Source organism: Falco biarmicus, chromosome 3, assembly GCF_023638135.1.
Source record: "Falco biarmicus isolate bFalBia1 chromosome 3, bFalBia1.pri, whole genome shotgun sequence".
Taxonomy (NCBI): domain Eukaryota; kingdom Metazoa; phylum Chordata; class Aves; order Falconiformes; family Falconidae; genus Falco; species Falco biarmicus.
Window position 1 is genome coordinate 21760744 of NC_079290.1, and position 21216 is coordinate 21781959.

Genomic DNA, 21216 nt, shown 5'->3' on the forward strand with positions numbered 1-21216 from the left:
AGAGTGATGTGGTTGGGGTTTTTTTCATGCATAGATAAAAAAATAAAAAATCCAGGAAAGACTGAAAGACTCAAACCTGTAGAGCTAAACAGGCAGGTAAATGTTCCAAAATGTTTGCATAAAAAAATGTATATATTAATGTAGTATTAGTAATCAAGTGCTTCTGCTTTTGCTATTTAGATCTGATTGAATTTTGTTTAATCATTCCTACTAGCTGTGCAGGTTGATGTTGCATTTGAAGAAGGAAGGTTTAGAACCCCAGAAGGCTGCACATCTGTTACACTAAAACAACTAATCACCTCTTAAATTTTGTGGTGGTGTGACAGTTCACACTTAAGCAAGATTTCACATTATTAAATATCTAAGAATATGAAACCTGAGCTAAATATGAATAAAAAATAACCTCTTTTTGTTTTTAAAGCAACATAATTATACATAAATTTTGACACTTGTCTAGTTGCCTTGAAAGCAAAAGAAAAAAAGGAAGAATCTTGGGTGATAAGAAAAGGAGAGTATTTTTCACACTAAATAATTCCCATTCTGTCTTTTTTTTTGAACAAAAGGACCTATATATAAGGAACTGGCCCTTCCGTCAAGGTGTGCTTTTCCCACTGTAGAGGAATCTGAGGTTAGAAAAGCTCTCAAATTATGGGGAGCTGAACAGGGAGACAAATAAGTGCTTTTCTCCTGGAGTCATCACTGTGTGTTTGCAGGGGCTGCTCTCTATCTGAACTTCTAGAAACTTGCCACAGGAGTGTTTGGTCTGCAAACAAACCTCACTAGAATGGACGTGATGATCAGCTATTTTTATTTATTGTGTTTTACAATAATATTTAAAACCATAATATCCATGACTGTAAGAGTGCACAACATGTCAGAAGACAAAAGGCAAGATAAATGTTTTATTCCGTGGTCTGCTAAGATTATACATAGGTGTATCTGTATACATATGTTAAGTCTTACAAGCTCTTCTTAAATGAAGTCAGTGGTCTTAAAAATACTGCAGTTATTCTAATTATAAAATAATGTGTCTGTCACTTAAAACCTGCATGCAATTTAGGGGGACCACAGTGTTTTGTACCTTAGAGATCGTGAACAGTTATTGTTGACAGATTTTAAGTGTATGAGAAGCAGTTACGATATGACAGGTTCCCTGTTGCAAACCTGGGTGTGTCCTTACTGTGAATGGCAGGATTATAATTCTCTCCTCCATTTGGAAATATTTATAACTATACATACATATATATCTGACTAGCAATGGAATTCATGCTCTACATATGATGCTAATTACATACCACTTCAGTTATTGTATTAGTTCTTAGCAATGCAAAAACGTATTGGCCAGAGGAGCCATTTATATTGTGGGTTATCAGAATACGAATAATTTTCATTTCTTGTTTTGACTACTAAAGAATGAAAAAAGCCAACTAAACAAAAATCTGCAAAGGGACATGGCAGTATGCAGAATCAACTCTGTAAGGTCTAAATGGGTAGCTGGAGCCTAAAATATTAGTAAGCAGTAAAATAAGGACATTATATTATCAGTTTTAGCTATTGGTTAATATAGAAGGGGACACTGTACACTGGCTGCTTCTTATGCCCTTTTTTAAAATAAGTTCAGACACTTTTTTAAAGTCTTTATAGAAAAGCACTATTTTTTTTTCAAATTAATATTTTTATCACTTTGGATATATTTTGATAATTTCTGGATATTCAGAAATATGAACTACCTGTAATTTCCATGGTTTTCTGGGAGGCAAAAAGAAACGTCTTATTTTTCTGTGTTAATAACATATATAAATTATTTCCTTGTATTTTAAAATGTGCAACCCAACTTTTCTTTTATAAGGTTTGTAAAAGGATTTATTAGTGGATTAGGTCTATACTGACCAGTGAGACCATACCAACACCTTCAAAGAGGAATTACTTTTGTGAACACCTTCAGCTGCCTTGGTCTTTGAACTCTGCTGTGCCAAGGACTTGTTTGTCTGGGTCTTTGCCTGAGTTATAATACTTTAATTTACACTTTTCTTCTTTGAAAATTGGACAAGTTGCCTTTGTCAGTTTGAATATTTAAAAAAAAAAAAAAAAAGGGAAGGAAGTTAGCTTCCTTCACCTGCTGAACAGAGTCCCTAATCATATATATATTTCATCACTATTGATGGATAGAGGAAAATAGCGAGATTTCAAACTTCTTGAAGGTAAGGGGTGATCTGAAGGGCAGGAGATGGTGGAAGATGAAGGAGTATGATTTCATGAGTGATATTAATTCCCTGTTACCCTGGATCTGTGGAAAAGATCATAGAAACCTAACTCCTTTGTTTTGCTCTTCATTTAGTTTTCTGTAGACAGAGTTATGGGATGCAGTACTTGAGCCAGGAAATTAGAAGACAAAGTGATGGTCAGCTTGACCAGTGGGAGCTTAGTGTCGGGTGTTACCTGACATACATATATTTTATATGTATGCCTGGAAGCTCACTTGGCCCAAACAGAATTAGAAATTGTTCAGAAACTAACTTCCCTTCCATTCTCGAAAGAGCTGATTTTTGTAATCCTCTGAAATAAAAAAAATATATTCTGTATTGTTAAGCAGATCTCTCATAATTATCCACTTTTAGAGAAATTAATTTTTCTAATGTGAAACAACTAGTAGAAATAGCTAATGTTGTGCTAAAAGTTGGGCCTTTCTAAAAGCAAAGAAATAAATCAGTACATACTTCTGGTATCTTATAATGAACGCTCATGCAATATATTGTATCCCAGGTGGACGACTGATGACTAGGAAACAAAACTTATAATAAAATCACTTTGGACACCTTCTTTTTTTTCCCCCCAAAGTCTGACAGAGAGGAAGCCAAAAATTTAGGATAACTCAGTGAATAAACACCGTGAGAAATGGACTGAATATATATTTCAGTATTTATAAAGTGGTTCTGCCTATTACAAATGATTTGTGATGATTTGACAGTAGCAGTAATACCATGTGCTTTTCATTTTTCAGTTCTCTCATGATGGGGGGAAGGGAAAGGGGAGATCATGTTTTTCACGTTTTTTCATATAGATAGAGGATAATATTGCAAGTGAGTTTTCTAGATAGTGAGTTTAGAGGCAATTAGCATTGTAATAAAATATCATAGATGATACACATCAGCTGGGGCAGGGTTGAAAATTGCCCATAGAGATCCTTAATGCCTACAGGATAATTACAAACTTTTTGAAATCACTTGGAGTGGTTTTCAGCTTTGCATGTTGTGTAAGCCGTTTATATGCTGCTTTCTTGCATTCCTTCCATGCATGATGGACGTGTTCCCTCCCCAGACTCTGCACTACAGTAGATTATTCGTGGGAGTCATTGGGGTAGGATTTCTTTCCTTTTTAGCAGCTAAAAGACTGAATCGTTTGTGACTTTTGGGAACTGGGGATGGTGCAGTGGCAATAGCTTGAACTCCGCATGTGTGCAAACGCACATAGGCAGTGGATGCACCTTTTTCCCCGAGAGCACTTCCAAGCTGTGTGTATGTAATAGAATCTTTCTCAGGGGCTTGGTACACTTCTGTGAGTAGCTTTAATTTATTTTTCTTATTAAAATGTTTCCAGCAGCTGTACTTACAGCATATTGGTATGTTATGCAAATGGGAATTACAAAAAATGTACCTCAGCGTGGTACAATGTAGACATTATTTCAGCTCTTCCTTAGAGTGGCTGATTTTATAGTTTAAAGATTTGTTGATACTGGAAGGTCTATTGAGATGCAAAAATGTTCCTTTTTTTTGGGTAGCAAATTGGCAGCCAGAGGACTACAGGCCAGGCAGATTGTTTAATGCTTTGACAATGCAGATCTTGGACAACAGGAACTTTTTGCTAAACTGATTTTAAATGAAGTGTCCTGTTTTGGTATGTGTGGACACTGCAGAACAAAGTTTTCTACAAAATTGTGAACTGCAGCCTGAGCCTTCAAACCTATACGCAGCCTTAGTTAGCCCACCTAAAAGTCCTGGTAAACCCTGCTGCCTTGCATGGCAGTTTAGCCGATGATGCAGATGCAGAATAGCATGGATCGGTGTGTCCCATGGTGCTGCATAGACCTGAAGGCAACAGGAGGATGATGCCTGTGTGTTAATCTTAATTTATGTAATGGGGGGATTTGTGTACTGTCAAATTATTGCAAAGGTACTGGTGCTTTTTATCAAAGGCAGATTGCAAGCTGTAACATTACGTATCTAACTGACGTTACGTTAACCTTTGCTATGAGCCTTTTATATGGGGCAAAGGATACAAGCAGCTCTTCTATTAAATTGAGATTATTTTGCACCATAATGGTCAGACCGTTTACACACTACAGGAAATCACAGCATTTCAAGGAAGTTTCCATTTACTTTAAGAAGAGTTATTTTCTTTTTGTCTGTGATATTTACACTTCTGATATTTCATACAGGGTTATGTCTAGAGCTGGTTATATGGCTTTAAATTTGAGGGAGACAGGAAATCAGGAAAAGTTATTTCCCCTCTCCCTGTTTTGCATTCTCTTATGTGGCTGATTGACAGAGCTAATTTTAAAATAAGCAATTGGTATGTGTGTAGTAAATTTACATATAATTGATTTAATATCGGTGTAGAAAGTATCAGACAGAATCCCTAGTGGTGAAACATTTTTTTCTCCTGTTATAATGTACTGACTCCTGTTACCCACAGAGGTAGATGCCAGATAGCTGCAAAGCAATGGAAATGCTGAACTGGCATTTGTGATTTTCAAAAGACTTCTTTAAACATTCAGGTTTTGGCCAGAAGGCTAACATACCTTTGAGGTAAAACCTGCCTGTCTGATTTTGGTGGAAGTATTGCTGCTGCCTTTAGCAGGAGCACAAGAAGCAGCACTGGAAGGTTCAAGCCCACAGAGCGGGATCTTGGTTTAAATGTGATTTTTCAGCGGTCACTACAGTGTAATGAATGGAAGTTTTTGTGCGCTTAGGCATTGTGTCCCACTTCCAACCATGTTTTGATAGCAGCATCTTCACAGTATATCTACAGAATCAAATGTAAAGGTGTATAATTGTATCGTACATTTTACATTTAAGTTGATGGAGGTCTCGGACGCTGCATCTCATCCCTCAGCCACTTTGGGAAAGAAAAAGCAGCCCTTTAAAAGAAACATCTGAAATAGTTTCTCTGTAGCTGCATCTCATTTTTTTCCCATTTCCTCTGACTCTGTTAGAGATCTTTCAGGAAGTATTTATAGTCAAGGCCATTCATTGCCATACAGGTCCTCTAATTAGCAGAGGGGAACTCAGCAGGCACTGTGTCTTACTAATGCACAGAGCGCTGTCAGGTCAGAGCCGCCAGAGTCTTTGGGTTTTTTTAGAAGCACCTGTTTCCACAAGTCTCTGCCAGGGGAGGCAGTGGGCTACTTTTTTAAATACAGCTACATCCTGGGAAATGGCAAGAATCGTCTGACAAAGAAAATGAGGAAATAAAGTTAGGATTTGGAGAGAAATGATTTTGAAGTGTCAGGTTTCCTGTGCAGAACTGAGGCGGGTAAAATCCCTGTGCTGGTGAAGGGCTCACAAACTAAGCTAAAATAGCTTTCTGAAGGTTTCAAGTAGTTTAGAAACAAACATGTACTTGGCTGCTTTTAGTAACTACTGGAACCAAACCCACAAGAAATTGAATGTTTTGCATTACTCATCCTGACAGAGTGATCAGATAGGACTAGAAAGTAACTTTTAGAAAAATGTTAACCTGCCCAATTAAAGGCATGCTTTTGGGTTTTGTGTAGGGTGTGTCTGTCATGTGGAGAGACAACCCCACCTCGTGCATGTTTACCCACCCGTCCATGCATATTTTTTTTTTTTTTTACTTTTCCCTTTTGCGAAATGCGGTTTAGAAAAGAATTAAACGATAAAATCATTATTTGGGTGGGGCACGGTAATAATGCGAAAGGGCAGCAGCGACGTCAAAATCCTTGATGAAAAGGTGAATCAGTATGTGGAACAAAGGGCTGGGGAGATGGGTATGGGCCCCCGGGCCGCTGCGTAAGCAGCAGGATTTATTGAAGTTGCTATGATCAATAACAATGATTCAAGCAGGGAAAACTGAGATAATTCCTGATTTAAAACAAGCTGCTTGATTCGGTTAGGAGAGATGGTAATGAAGATGAGAACAAAAGAATGCTTTCTTGTATTGAACTGAGCAGCCAAAACAGATTGATGATCTGTGTCAGATGCAGTTAACTCAATTTTCTGTTACCCTTCCTAGTTCAAGTAGGACAATCTCTCTTTGGCTCTCTGCGGTCTGGTATGCAGTGTCCCGGTGGTGGTGGGAGCAGGAAAGGGCAGTGCAACGTTGTCACCTGGATGCTGCACGCCTGCGCTGGGGCTTGGCTTTGCTGGGTGGCCATCACCCAGGTGCCTGAGGGAGCTGCTCCGTGCCGTGGGAATGGCGGATATTGAACTTGGCGTGGGGGTGGTAGTATCCTTGGCACCTGGGTGCAGCTCTGCCCAGCAGGCCCCAGCGCTCTGGGCTGGGTGGGGGTCTGGGCACAGAGGGGCTCCCAACACTGTCACACAGCCTGAGCAGGAGCCCTTGGTGTGCAGCAGTGGAAGGCAGAGCTTCTCTCGCTCTGGGTAGAGGCTTGAAGGTCTCCCTCACAGCTCAGCCCCTCTGCACTACTGAGCCGCCCTAGCTGACACTGGAAACAACTCAGTCCTGCAGCCCTTAGTCATACCCCCTTGCTCCATACTGGACACACAAAATGAGGAAACATTTTTCCTTTAGGAATGACCAATCCTAGTAAACAGCTTTTCTTTTCTTTTTTTTTTTTTTTTTACTGTCTTCAAATACATTCCTGATATTTTTTTTTTTTATTTTATCTTTTTAAAATTGCACTCACAGTGGATGCAGCTCAGTTAAAGCAGTGTCAGGGTATGGAGCACAGCTGTGGGCACTGCAAAGGCAAACAGAGCAGCAGCAGCTCCCTCCAGTCTAAACAATCCTGAGAACTGTCAATGGGAAGCCTTGTTTAAAGTGGGAAGAAAGTAAATGTAGCTTCTTGCACGATGACTAATTTCAATAATTAGTTGAGCTTTCCCAAAGTTTTGAGAAGTTAAGTGCAACTATAACCATTATACAGCCCTGTTATTGTTCTGTATTGCTAGTAGTACTTTGCATTAGATTATATACCTGAAGTGAAATGGAAGCTTCAATTGCATTTAGAAACTGGATCCAATAGGAAACACACATTCATGGCTGAGGGCAGAACTTGCTGCTAACTTGTAGATTTTCAATGGAAAATTAAATTTCATAGATGAATGCAGGCAAGGATTGTGCATAATTCTATTTTTGCCTGAAGTACTATGGTGCTGAACAGTGAAAATCTATGTGAAGATACATCTAACATCTGGAAGTGCAGAGCTGCTTTCTGTGTTGAATTTCAGACAACCGTCTACATGTATTTGGTAATTAAAAGACACAATAAATACACTCTTTTTAGAGGAGGGATGTTATGATAGACAGCAAATAAATGTTTAATCTATTGGACTAAGAAGAGAGCATTCTAATTATAAATGATTTGAAGGAATCCAGATGCTATCCACATCTGAACAAATAAAAAATGGTGAAGATTTAAAAACAGATCTATGAATCAACAGTGCACACACATGTTCTGTGATTTTTTCCATGGAGGTATCTAGGGGTTAATACACCCTGTTAAAAATGACAACTATGAAAAATATTTGTTATGTGAACAGATGTGTGCTGAAAAAGAAATATATAAATATATATATGTGTCAGATATACAAAAGGTTTTCTGGGACATCTTTTGATACCTTAGTACTGCTCAGAATATGCATACAGCCACCTTGGAAGTAGTCTTAATTTTAAGATCTCTAATGCAGCACAATTGATTTAGTGTGCAATTTCCTGCCTAATATAATTTATTTCTTGTACCAAGTCCTGTTTTTAAAATTACGCTTAACAATGGCTAAATGTTTCTGTTGATGTTTTTCTAAGTAGCATTATGTATATTTCAGAAAATCTTGCAATCGTTGTTGTAGTGATAATATGTCTATGCCATATAAATCCATAAATACATGTATTCCGTATTGCAGGTTACATTATTTAGAATTCAAATAGGTTATAATTTGTGCATAAAGACAGAAGGAGGAATAAGCATGTTCTCTCCTTTTGCATTGTGCACAGTGTTAGGTTTCTGAAACAAGTGGTGGTGTGGTAGCTCAGGCTATGCAGCACTTTCCAGGTAGCTTGCAAATGGACTTTGAACTCTTTGCTGAGTTTGTGTATCCCTGTGCTGTCTGAGGTTTGCAAATCTCAGGTTGGTGGATCATATTTGTCCTGGTTAGATGGTTAATTCCCTGTGATTTCTTAGCTGCTCTAGGCCTTAGTCTCCTAATTCTGTCTGCAAAATGGGAGTAAGAGCAGTTTCCCATCTTGAAAGGTGAGAGTGAAGAGAGATGCATTAAACTCTGTATTGTGCAACACTATCATTGTAGTGGGAAGATCCTGATCCATAGGCACCCTGAGTCAATATTTCCACTTAACTTCTCTAGGCATGATGATGTAACTTTTTACAAGATTACCCGTGAAAGAGAAGAAATTAAGAAACAGATTACAATTTTAATTTTAACTTTGTTAAAATTTCTATTCTTTCCTTCAGCCTGGGGAGGGAAAAAAAAAAAAAAAAGCAGGCAGGAGTTTTGGAGTGAGGCATTTGCATTTCTTGTTTGACTTTTACCTCATTTTGGTTTATATGCCTCTGATGTGTATAGTGGCAAAGTACACATTTTCACTTATGGGAGGAAGACTTTTAATGATGGCTTACAATGCAGTCTTTAATCATGTGAGTTGCCTCCAGCACTTGCTGTGAGTAAAATTCCACCCTCTCCATTTTCAGATGGGTTGTACGATCGGCTGTTTCTCCTTGCAAAGACTGTCTGTGATTTGAAAATTATGTTTAAATTAAAAAAAGTGAGGAAAAAAGAGAAATAATCAGAACATTTGTCAAGAAATTTGTTATGAATGGGAACGAGTAGCAATGCAAACAAGCTTGGAATGAGTTTTAATTCAAATGTTATTCTGGGAGCCTACAATTTCTGGTGAGAAAATGGCATATTTTAGGTCTATTTCCTCCAGTTTTTGGCATGGAGCAATTCCTGTTTTGTTCAGTCAGATGTTCAAATGGGAATTTTGGATGCTTAGAACTAATTTTAGTAGGTGGGGGGCAAATTTATTATGATGCTACAAATAGAGTTTGATCACAGATGCCTCATTGAGATTATAAAAATCAGCTGTGAATCACTTAAAACTATATTTACTGGTTGCAAAAAAAAAAAAAATTCTCATCTGTACACAACTTTGTCGTGTTTCCCCTTAAAGCTCTGAGTATCATCATTTACATATCCAGTATTGTGAATTTGACTTCATCATGTTGCTAAAGTATTTTTATGCTGCTCTGCTGCTGCGCCTCGACAGTGATACTGAGCTCAAATGACACTCCCATTCCTTTCTCAAGAAACTCTGTCTTCTTGTGTTGGGGTGAATTTCTGAGCTTGTTCCGAAATTACAGTAAATCACACACAGACCTCTTCAGACTTATTAAAAAAGTGTTAGAAACTTCAGTGGAAGTTGGGCACTTCAAAGCTCTCGCTACTCCAGTCTGTACATGACTAAAAGGCTGTAAGGCAGACACCGCAACGTGAAAGCTTTCAAATCAAAGCAAAACTTAATATACCACTATTATCCCCTTTATAAGACATATGGAGAATAATATCTTCACATATTTTTGACTTTTTTCTGATAGCAACTGCTTTAATGTTCATGGGGTTATTCTTTTGAGTTAGAAATACTGAGGTATACCCCGTATTTTTTTGACATTTCATGGCAGCTCCTCTCCCAGCCTGAAGTGGATGTATTCCAGATCCATTTAAAAGTTTGTATCATCCAGAATAAGCTTAGTCAGCCTTTTTCTTGAGAAAAGCATTTTCTTCACAATTCAGTTAATGGACTCAGCTATGGTGATAATTTTGGCATTCCTCCCTGCAGCTGATAAAAACGACAAACATCTGTAAAACTCTCCATTGACAGTAGCGCAGTACCTGTTAGCATATTACTGAAATTCATTTATATTTGACTGAGGTATGCTAGAAACTTGAATATCTCATTTCGTTGAAAATTCTCATAAACCCTACCTAATGCAATGTTTGAGAGGCTGGGGAGAGTTAATGGAAAATGTGATTAAAACCTTGTAGGCTTCAAGGCTTATAAACAGCTTGGCACCTACATATGTTTGTGTGTGTACATGTGTTTTACTGGTTTGTTTACTAATTTTAAATCCGGTTTAAAAATTGGAATGGAAATTAAGAATTGGATTTCTTTTTAAGTTAAAAATGAAAAGGTTTTTCCACTGAACACAGAATTTCTGTGGTTATATAGCCAAATGGTTTGTAGGACTAATATTAATAATTTTTAAAGCAAAGAGCATGTTAACAACTTGACTGAATTTTCCATTACATAAAATTTTGTTCTGCTTAGCAGAAGTTCTAAATCTGTGTGGATTTTTAAATAGATCTTCTCATGCCTTTAAGACTGTGAATTTAATCATCACTTAATCAATTTGCCTTTGCCTTCTAATAGCCAACTAAATGGTTGAAGGGTAGAGGTCTTTGCAGTGGTTACGCGTAAGAACTGTCAGCACGTTTGGTGTAGGGACTTATCAAAAAAAATTAAGAGGAGAGTTGATATCTGTTAAATTGGGTCCCTCAGTTTCTTGGTATAATGCTCAGCTAAATGACTCCTCACATAAGACTCAGTTTTAGTCAAACCTCATGACTGGCTGCATGTATCTCAGGAGAGGTGTTTTGTTGGACTTCAGTCTCCTGAGTTGGCATTGGTATAGGCCTCTTGGCTGAACTTTTTCTGAAATGCATCATTTCAGTGAGTGAACAGACAGCCTGGGGTGAAGCCTTTATCACTGCTAAAGGTATTTGGATGCTTTCTTAGTGATGTCCTCCTTAAGAAGTGAAGCATAAGCCATTTTGGACACCAGTCACCCAGGTACATCACTATTGTAAGGAAAGAAAGTCTTTAAAAACACTGGGTTGAGAAATGTTTTATCGGTGCTGGTTCTGCAGGTCCTCAGCAGAGAAGTTAAATGTTGTAAGTGCTAGGAAGTTACCAGGACCTCCATCCAGCTGTCTATGCCGAAGGGCTTCCAGTGCCTAGAGCTGCAGGGTGTGCCTGGTGCTCTGCCTGGCTGTGAATGCCTCCAGACCCCCGCTGTTGGCTGTTTTCATCAGTATAGATCTGCTTTCCTCTTTGCTTGGCCAGGTTGCAAGGAAACATCACTGTAACCGCTCTTTTCTTGTCTTCTTTAGCTTGGTGTGGCGCTCTCTGTCCCCCACCAATCTTTGTGAAACTCACAGTTTTCTATAGTAAAAGTTATCGAAATATTCCAAATTTAGAGCTTTCTTTTGAAAGAGAAATTACGAAACCATTAATTCTGTTAGAAGAACTGTCTAGGCGTTCTGATCTGCCTTTCCTGAAATATACATTGTCTGCACTGCAAAGGGAGGCTTCCTGATGGGGAGAGATTAAGCAAAATTGTTTAAATCATCTTCTCAGCATCTGCACTTTGCCATCGTTGGAGCTGGGGTACTGGTCTGCATGGGCTTTGCTCTGACAGGTTCTCTTTCGAAAGCCTACGAATGCATGCACATAAATGGCCCTGGAGATCTGATACCCTTCCTACCAAAAATATTCTCATGGCCTTGCTTGCTTTCATCAGCACCACTAAGCAAACCTCAGCGTGGAAGGAGACATGTTGGAGCACAGCAGCAGAGCAGAATGGATGAAACTACAAATTGTTAGTCTGTTAAACACAGATTATGTCTTTGGGTACAAATTCCATTAGTGACTGAATGAGTCTGGATGGGTAGTAGCTTGTGGAAGTATTTGTTATGACAAAACCAACTTTTCATTAATAGACAAACTTATCCTGTTTTCCTCTGTAGTCTGGCCAACACCAAAATGTTTCAAACTAATTTCAGACTTGTAAAACACTGTCTATCAGATACAGACATATGGATTGAACTAGTAATTTGCTTGCCATCTGCTGATAAAGGAAGCAAGGCGTCTAAGTAGAAAATGAAGAAAATTTTTTTTCCTTCCCCATTGGAATGTCATATGGTGCCTTTAGTAGTTGTTTGTATTGACATTTTTATTGATTGTTATGTAAAGTGTTACGTTGCATTGACCTGCATCTGCTTTCAATCTGATAATTACGATTTTTTTTTGTTTACAAAATATCCATAATCGTTTGAGCCTATGAATAATGTAGTTAGACAATAACCTAGTTTTGATCTGAAAAAAAATAAATTGATAACCGTAATTCTCATTGTGTGAACCAGGAATAAGTGAATTCTTTTGCTCAGAAAAGAGAAACCCCTTAAATGTTACTAACAAGAGTTAATTAAAATTATATGTCGTTTTAGTCAAAATTTCCCCTTTCGTCCTGAAAGATAGGATTCAGGCCAGGAAAAGCAATACAATTTTCAACGTAAAAACAAACAGACTTGCCAAAACTTTTCTGCTTAGGGGAAAACGGATACCTGGGCTTTCTGGGTTTTTCCCTGTAAGAATCTTGTTTCACCAGCCATTATGGTTTCTGCAGGTCCAGAGTTTGTCCCCCAAATCTTTGCCAAGGCATAGCAGTGTTGGCAAAACAGCTGTTTCACCTCGGGATGATTGACCTGGAGGGGCAGAGCAGTTTCTCTGCCTTGCTGCTGCAGGACCAGTGCGGGTGCAGCGCTGGCGGTTGGAGCTGTGATGGTGTAGCTTTGGGTGCGATTCCCCTGCTGGCGTGCGTTGCCTCGGCTGCTTGCCTTCGGGAAGCTGCCAGCTGTAAGAGTTGAAGTTTTGCTTCCTGAAACTATGCAGACTTCTTATTTCAGCAGATAGGCCCTGGTTATATGTAGAAACAGTAATAATCAGTCCATAATGAAAGTGTGTTATTGTATTTAGTGCTTCTGATATGTTTGTCCATTTTCGTGAAGCATTTAGAGTTTCTCTGGTGAAAAGTCACATAGCAAGTAGAAAATGCAGTAACTAGTAACTTCTCAATAGGCATACTGCTTTCATAGGTAATAAAATACAGTCTCTGCCAGCGCTGAAATACATGGACTTTGGTTAGTTAAATAATAATAAATAATCATTCAACCATAGTTCTCTCCTCCTTTTTTTTTTTCCTCCCCATATTGATAGGTATTTTCCTTTTCATTGATTTCAGTGGTCTGTTTTGAACAGATAGTGCTAAAAACATCCATGAGCTATGTTCTTAAACATGAATTATGTCTTCATAAAAATTGTGACTGAACTGTTGATTTGCTTTTAAATAAGACAAGCCCCCCCCCTTTTTTTTCCCTGCAATTGGATTATTGACTTGCCAGAAGTGTGAGATATTAAGAACGTACCAAAGAATTTCTATATGTGCTTGAAGTGAAAGTAATACAGAAGAGCACTACTTGTCCAAGATACTGTTTTCACTTCTGTAAATATCTTTGTTTTGCTGAACATTGATGTTCCTTGTAATGACCTGCAACGTTTGTGCACAGTCTAGATACCTAGTAACACATGCCACCTTCTCTTTTCCTAACGTATGGTTACATTTGAAAAAAGCTAAACAGTTACATAAATAACAAGTTTTCCACAATGTAGAGTTAATTGCCATTTTACATTTGGAATTTACACCCTGCAGAAAGCTATTGCAACAGTAGTGACATTTTAACAGATGGACATTTGTTGCAGATGTAATCATAGGGACTGGTGTCTGTGACAGCAAGAAGTCTGCAAAAGCGGAAAATTCAGGTAGTATTGAAGTAAAAGCTTAGGTAAATGCAGTGCTCCTGTGGCACTTAGGGCCTTATGGAAGACATTAACCTACCTCAAGTACTACCAGCAGTGGTACCATTACTATATGTTTTGCCACATGCTTCCCCTCTGCTTTTTATGACTTCACCTGCATCTGATATGCTCCGTCTGTCCTTGTATTCTGTTTCTATTCCATGTTCCAGCACACTGAATCTAGATCTACTCTGCATCTGATGGGCCTGTTCATTTTTGTTCTGTTTTTATTTCACTGAAAACATCAGGACTCTATATTTTCCTGCTGGAACATGTTAATATTTACAGCATACACTTGGAAGTATATGCCCAGAGTAGTTTTATCCTTTTAAAATCATTTTTTTATAGGACTCACGCTGTAGGGTATCTAACAATTTCCATGTTTATAATGCTTTGAAACCTATATTGCAATTGATAAAATACAGGCATTTACAGCATTCTTTCTATTTGTGTATGTTGACTGCAACAATGGAGTCAAATTACTGCTAAGAAAATTCTGCTTCAAATGATCAGGAGAATATCAGATATTTAGTGTGACACTGCCCGCCAGAAACTGGTGGACTTGCTGTTGATGGGCATATTTACTTCAGCGTATTAAATGGCTTTTCACAGGTTAGTGTTTCTAAGTCTATTGTGTAGCTTGGTAAACTGCCTCGGAAGGAGATGAGGGTATGATAAATGAAGTCGGAGGAGCCAGGACCCCTTATCTTAGACAGGCTGTATGATTTGGGACAAATGCAAATTTCTTTTGTGCTTCTGTTGATGCATATTTTTATTATACAGTAGCTTCCAAAGAACATTGAGATTTATGAATATTAGCAAATTGCTTTGAGAACATTGCATATGAGGTAGTTCAGAAGCAGAAAGGTTTATAAAAAATAAGTAAAATTTTGTATGTCTAGTATACACATACCTCTTGTCTGTCAGAGCCGCCCTTTTGCAGACTGAATTGCCTTACTGTGATACTTCACACTTCAGACATGAACAAATGGTTTCCAAACCATTCATGTCAGGTCAAGATGGTGAGAACAGCAGATAGATAGGGGAACCAGGACTGTATAAACAACATACTCCCATCACTGGACTAGTGCTGGTTCAGAGAAGTGGCAGCGTCATTCTTGCTGCTCAGACACTGCCAGTGTGCTATTCCCCACTTCCCCGGTGCGAGGGAATTGACTGCAACTGTTTATTTTCAACACATGGTTGATATCTTTGTCTGTCTGTCTGTAGATCAGCTGTGCCTTGTTAGGGACTTTACTCATGAGCCCTGAGAATCTCGCTCAACCTTTCATCTCCCTGCCATGTAACTGTGGTTTGTTAGAAATAACTGAGAAAAAATGTAAACTTACTGAAATGACTAAGAAGTCCATAGTCAGTGTCAAAGGAGAGAGGGGATGGACTGAATCGAGGGTGTATGTAAGAGATTAGTCCGTGACTTCTCAGATATATTTATAATATCTCTTTAGATGGAGAAGGAAAAACTTAACAGTTGTATTTGCCCATTGTGAAATGTCAGAAAGGATATTTCAGCCTGACCAGTTCCTCTTAGTCTTGAGTTTTCTCTTTGTACTGCGCAAAGCATGAGAGTGTGGTATTCCCAGCTCTATATAATCCCAGAATATACCCATACGTTAAATAAAACCCCCTTGGATATATATATAGCATATGCCGTATTTATATGAGCAAACTGACATAGTTCATTTAGGAGGCTGTAGAGACACTGATGCAGCTAATGGAAGCGGAGCAACAATGGGAAGGAAATTTGAAAGCTTTGTGCATTCTCTGCTATAACCTTATCATTGATCATCCTGTTCAGCATTGCTTAAATGCATCCTGGAGAGAAAAAGCTATTTAATTTTGAAGCTTTTAGAGTGTGACAGCTCTCAGGTGAAGTTGCTGTGATCCTTCTGTAGATTTAAAAGCTATTTTTGCATAGACAAAAATGTTACTGCTTTTCTGGCCTGTTTGCAGACTGCAGAGTGCCATCAGTGGATTCAGGTGGCTTTTTGCACTGACCTCCACTCCACATGAGTTATTCAAGTGTCTCAATAGAAATTACATATATCATGCTTTTTGGATATGCCTACCAGTGCCTTCACTGAATTGTACTTGTGCTGCCTGCTACTGCTCTGTTCTCCTGCTAAACCAGGAAGACTCCTTCTGGAGATGAGCCAAATTTTCAAAGTACTGATAGTATCTATAGTCAGGACATTACCATAAAAAAAAATAATGGAATTTCCTTCAGATTTTTTAAGTGAAACTGTATTCATTATCTTGGTATTGTCAAAAGCACTTCAGCTGGTCATGGTTTCTAGTCATATCACAGTTGTCAAGTGAGGGTTGGTTTTAATAGCCAGCAATTAGTTGTCAAACGTTTTGGCCTACGATTTCTTCTTTCTGAACTGTTTAAATAATGGGCAAAAAGTATAAATAAGCTTTATAAATCTGTATCATCAAAATAATAATTCTTATGCAAACTTGGTGACTTGAAGAACAGCATCTATTTAACCACTCGATACCATTATCTTTTTTTAGAGAATTTTAAATACAAAAGTGTGCTGGAAACATATTAAGATAAATGATATTTCCAAAGGGAAAGTTAAAATGTATGCCTTTTCAATTCTGTTGGGATTTTCTGGAGTACTCTACCATGACCAGCATAACTGTGTCACTCTCTTGTTAGTATGTGCAGAATGTCAACCTGCTTCACATCCTTCTCTAGGAGAAACTGTTGAAGGATTCGAGTTACCCTCCGCTAATAACACTGGAAGCACAAATGGCTGAAATACTCTGACAGTTGTGCCAATGCGGATCTGAAGAAAAGAGAATAAAATTTTGTCCTATTGTTGAAATATTAGATTAATTTAAGACCAACATTTGATTTGGCTTTGTAGGTAACAAGGAAAATTGATGACCTTTTTATTATTTTTCTGTGTAAAATTTGAGGGTTTTTTTAACCAACTTTACCATCACTTGGTAACTTGAAGGGCTGTGTGGCATTTTGACTACAAAAGGGATGGAAAGGACACATTAAAAGAGTTTATGAAGTTGCTTGGGAAAAAGACTATAATGATAGCAGCAGGAAAAAAAAACATATCGCAGCTTCAAAACAGATGGAGTCTTCTAAGGAAGCTGTCTGAACATGGCCCAGGAACTATAAATTGCATTTAGAAGACGGGGCTTTCACTGCAGATGGCAGGTTCCCTGTTAGAAGGCGAAAGCCAGAATGGGGCTATGTGCATGCAGAGAACTGCACTAAAAGTGCCTAACATCTTGTGTTTGACATACACTGAAATTTAGGCTGGGATATGAATTCAAAAGGCTAATGGACAAGTTTGGAACATGAAATCTGTCGTGTTCAGAAATCCAGCAACTTGCTTTCAGGCACAGAAAATTTTAACTAAATAGGAAAGCAGAATAAATTTTGTGGCCCTAAAACTGAAACAAGGTATTAACTTTGAATGTCATTTTCCATCACTCTTACATTGAAATATGACAGAAAAGCTCTCTCTTTCTTCCCATGTGCCAAGCTGGGGTCGTTCGAGAGTCACCAGGTCAAAAACCAGTGGTTTCTCTCTAGGCCTGTTACTCCATATTATTTTATTACCCCGTTTGACCTGGACTGGATTTCAGTGAAATAAATTAGAGTTTTGGCTTTGACTAGGAGTCCTGCACTAGGAAATGATCCCTAGATCTTAGGGAAAAAAACCCTCCCTGCAGTTAGCCCATCCCATGGACTTTCAGGGTGGGACTTGTCTCATCTAATCATGATGGAGGTGTCTGTGCCTGAGTTATCTGTCTAGGATTCTTGGAGCCAATGCAAATTTAAACAACACAGCTGTGAAGTACAGAAGTGAGTTACCTCATCCGGGAAAAAAGAAAAAAAAAAAAAAAAAAAAAAAGGTCTGTAGAGTCAGAGAACTGTTCATTTTTTGGCCATTCATTGTATTGGCTTCATCTCCAATAACTAGGAAGGAAGCCTAGACATGTACACCACTACACAGCAATTACAGGAGGATAAAAATAAAAGAAGTGCCTGCTTCTGTTGTGTCTGAATGGCAGCCTTATCACTGCAGGTAGGAAGCAAAACTTTGGCTATCTGCAGTTAATGACTTTTCTGTCTCCAAAATGTAATTTGTCAGGTAATGGAAAATGATAGTATGGCTCTAAGCAAGAAGGCAAGGGGGAGGTTTAGCTAAAACTGAAAACATTATTTCATGGAATAATTACAGTTTTATATATTAATATTTTTTATTTTTCTGCTATAATACATGTGTCTAAATTTCTAGGGTAACATTTCTTTACAAAGGGAATAGTGTAAGGCCATTGAAGATGAAAGCTGTATTTTCCGTACTAGTCTTTGCATAGAGCAAAGTGATAGTTATTCTCTGGAAGTATATATAAAGACATGCAAAACTGATGGCTTTGTAAGATAAAACTAAAATCAGAGGGTATGAAAGGATATTTGTGAAGCAGAAAAATGGGGTAAGATGGAAAGGAACAGTTAATGAGGTTATTTGGATAAGACTGGAGATGATTCGTTCAGTACATGAGGTGATGTATGTATGGAAAAGGAGTGTTTTCTCTTGCTTGGTGTAACTACTGAAAAGTCAGAAATGCCCAGCCTGTAAGAGAGCCAGAGCAGATAAAGGAATAAGGGATCTGAAGAGAAAGCATATCTCTTAGAAGTCAAACAATTAACTAGGAAAAGTGGCCCAAGGAACTTTGTCCAAAGTTTTACAATATAGATTTTTTTTTGGCATCTCAAAGGAGCTTTTAGTGCTTTATCTCTTTATACCTCTCCTTAGTGTACCTGCCTGTGCTCCTTCTGAATCTGTGAAGTCCATCTCAAAGTGCAGTAAATGATCTGTTAATGTCCATCTTAAGTTACTGGAGGTCTTGAGCTATTACCAGTGATTGGCGACCCCGTATACATTAGTCAGCTGTTTAAATCCGGAAATGCAAACACTGACCTAACCTTCTTGGTGAGTCCTGTTAAATATTCAGCGGTGTTCATTTGAAACAGCAACTGAGAAATCAAGAAATGAAGCACCATTACACAAAGCCCGAAAACTGAAACAGCTTATCATGGTTTTTTTCTCGTTATCATTGGTAGGAATGACCTTCCTGCATCAGGTATGTCAGCGTATCTTAACAGGTTATATAAATAGAGCAGCAATAAAAGGCGATGGCACAGCATATTTCATGGGAGTAAAGTGTGCAGTGTTACCAGTTGTTAAATTATTTTTCCCTTGTGTACATGTGAAAGTCATTCTCTTATATAGAAGGGCTGTGCAGATCATATAGGCTTGAAATAAGCAAGAAAGGAAGCATCTGGATCGAGCATTGAACAATGTATTTGAATTTTAAAGGCCTTTCACTGATTTACTAAGCTATATCTTAGATTGATCTCCTGCTCCCCTACAATTGTCTATAGGATAAGGGGTTGTATGTGGGTTTCCCCACACATATTCAGCCCCTCTGTACATTTTCATGACCTCATTTAGATGACCTACACCTTGTGGTTACTGGGATACATGGGATGAATTCCTGAAAACTCTGTGTGTGGTATATGCTGTAATTTAGAGCTGTGAAACCAGGTTTGTGGGGTCTTATTAATTGCTCGTGATTAAACAACGGGTGTGAATAACTGTTGAAAAATAATAATTTCTTCAAAAAGAAAGAGCTCCATAACTGGATTCTTATGATTCAGTAGCTGTCACAGAGTGGAGGCAAGAATAGGCAAAAATCTTGAGCTGGAGGCACTGAGAATACAGGAATCTTTGTATCACCTAATAGGAATCTGAATGAGATGCCGAAGAAAGAAGGGTAGTTTTGTTAGGCTTCTTCCACAGTGGGTGAGGAGAGAGAGGGGTACCTCCGGAATGCAAACCAAAGCAGAAACATGTCTGCCTTCTCAAATAATGTTGCTTTACCTTGACTGAGAGTTTAGGAAGCCTGGGCAGATTACTTCCTTAATTTAGGCCTGTAAATTAGGTGACTGAAGCTGGGTGATATTAATGACCCTCTGTAACTCTCAGTGTGTACATTTGGGGGAATTCTAGTGTAAAGAAACCTACAGGCAAAAAACGGGTGAGTAAATTCAAATATGCAAGTGCGTGTTGCTCTAAGTCATTTCACACTCAGGTATGCTAATACAAAGAAGTGTTTTTAAGTGAGGCAATTCCACAAAATGCCAAAGCTTGCCTGAAGATGATACAAGAAAAATGAGAAGCCAGCCTATAATGTCCATTACAGACTCTTCTATAAATCTTTTGTTACAAGCGTATAACAGCTTTCTACACTGCTTTCTGTTCAAAGATGTCTTAAGCTTATCCAGCCCTCAAGCACCAGTCATTCAAAGACAAATTAAAACAAGCAAAACCACCCGTATTTTGAGGTCCTTACAGAAGAAGTGTTTTGTCTTCTATCTGTGCCAGGCATTAGCAAACAGGCAGGGGTTTTGCAAAGGAAAGCTGTAAGGATATTGTAGTGGGTGCTGTGCCGTGCTGTGCGTGCAGACCTGTGTGTGGAAAGTAGAGGTGCTAAGGATTGGTTCATGGTCACAAGTCTATAAAACAAACAAACAAACAAAAAACCCAGGAAGCAGAACCCTCGTACTGAAAAGGACCTAGTCACACTGAAAATGATCACCATCTTCGGTAAGACCCCATCATGTTGAATTTTCCAGATATGCTCAGATGTTAATTTTTGGATATTTCAAAATGATTTTATTGTTGAATTGCATGATTAACTGTTTTTATTAAAGTTGATTTAACTTCTTCACCACTAAATGATCTGTAATACTTTCCCTTGCAATTTGTTCTTTTGTGTTACCCAACTCAATTAACAAATACTGTTTCACAAAATATCTTTTTGTCAAGGTCATATGTCACTTTAAAACTTGTTGAGGGTGCTAGTGTGGTAATGCTGCTGATTATATGTAGGCAGCAAAGTGTGTCTTAAGCCCTTCAGACACACTAAGGATGAAAGGCTGTCCTAATGGTATTGCTTTTTTTTTCTCTAAAAGAACTGATGTGTCTTCTGTTTATGGGTTTGTGGGCATTTTTATTGCAGCAGGGCATTTCTCACCCCAATTTTACAGAGCAGCAATAAATGCTGAGCAGCTAAGATTCTTGCAGCAATATGAAGAAAGTCTTTCTTAACATTTCCATCTTTATAACTGCAGTTTCAAAACGGTAACTTTGATTTCTTAAATAATACATAAATGTATGTGTGGGGTTTTGTTGGTTTGTGTTTTTTGTTGTTGCAGTCGTTTTTTTTTAAACATTGGTGTCTAATACTTAT

The 21216-nt window shown here is 38.2% G+C and overlaps 1 protein-coding gene across 5 annotated transcripts in view; it reads left to right on the top strand.

The window, feature by feature from the left end:
* The window catches only part of TRPS1 (transcriptional repressor GATA binding 1), a 216960-nt gene that overhangs the window by 65380 nt on the left and 130364 nt on the right, over positions 1–21216 (top strand). The window lies entirely within an intron of this gene.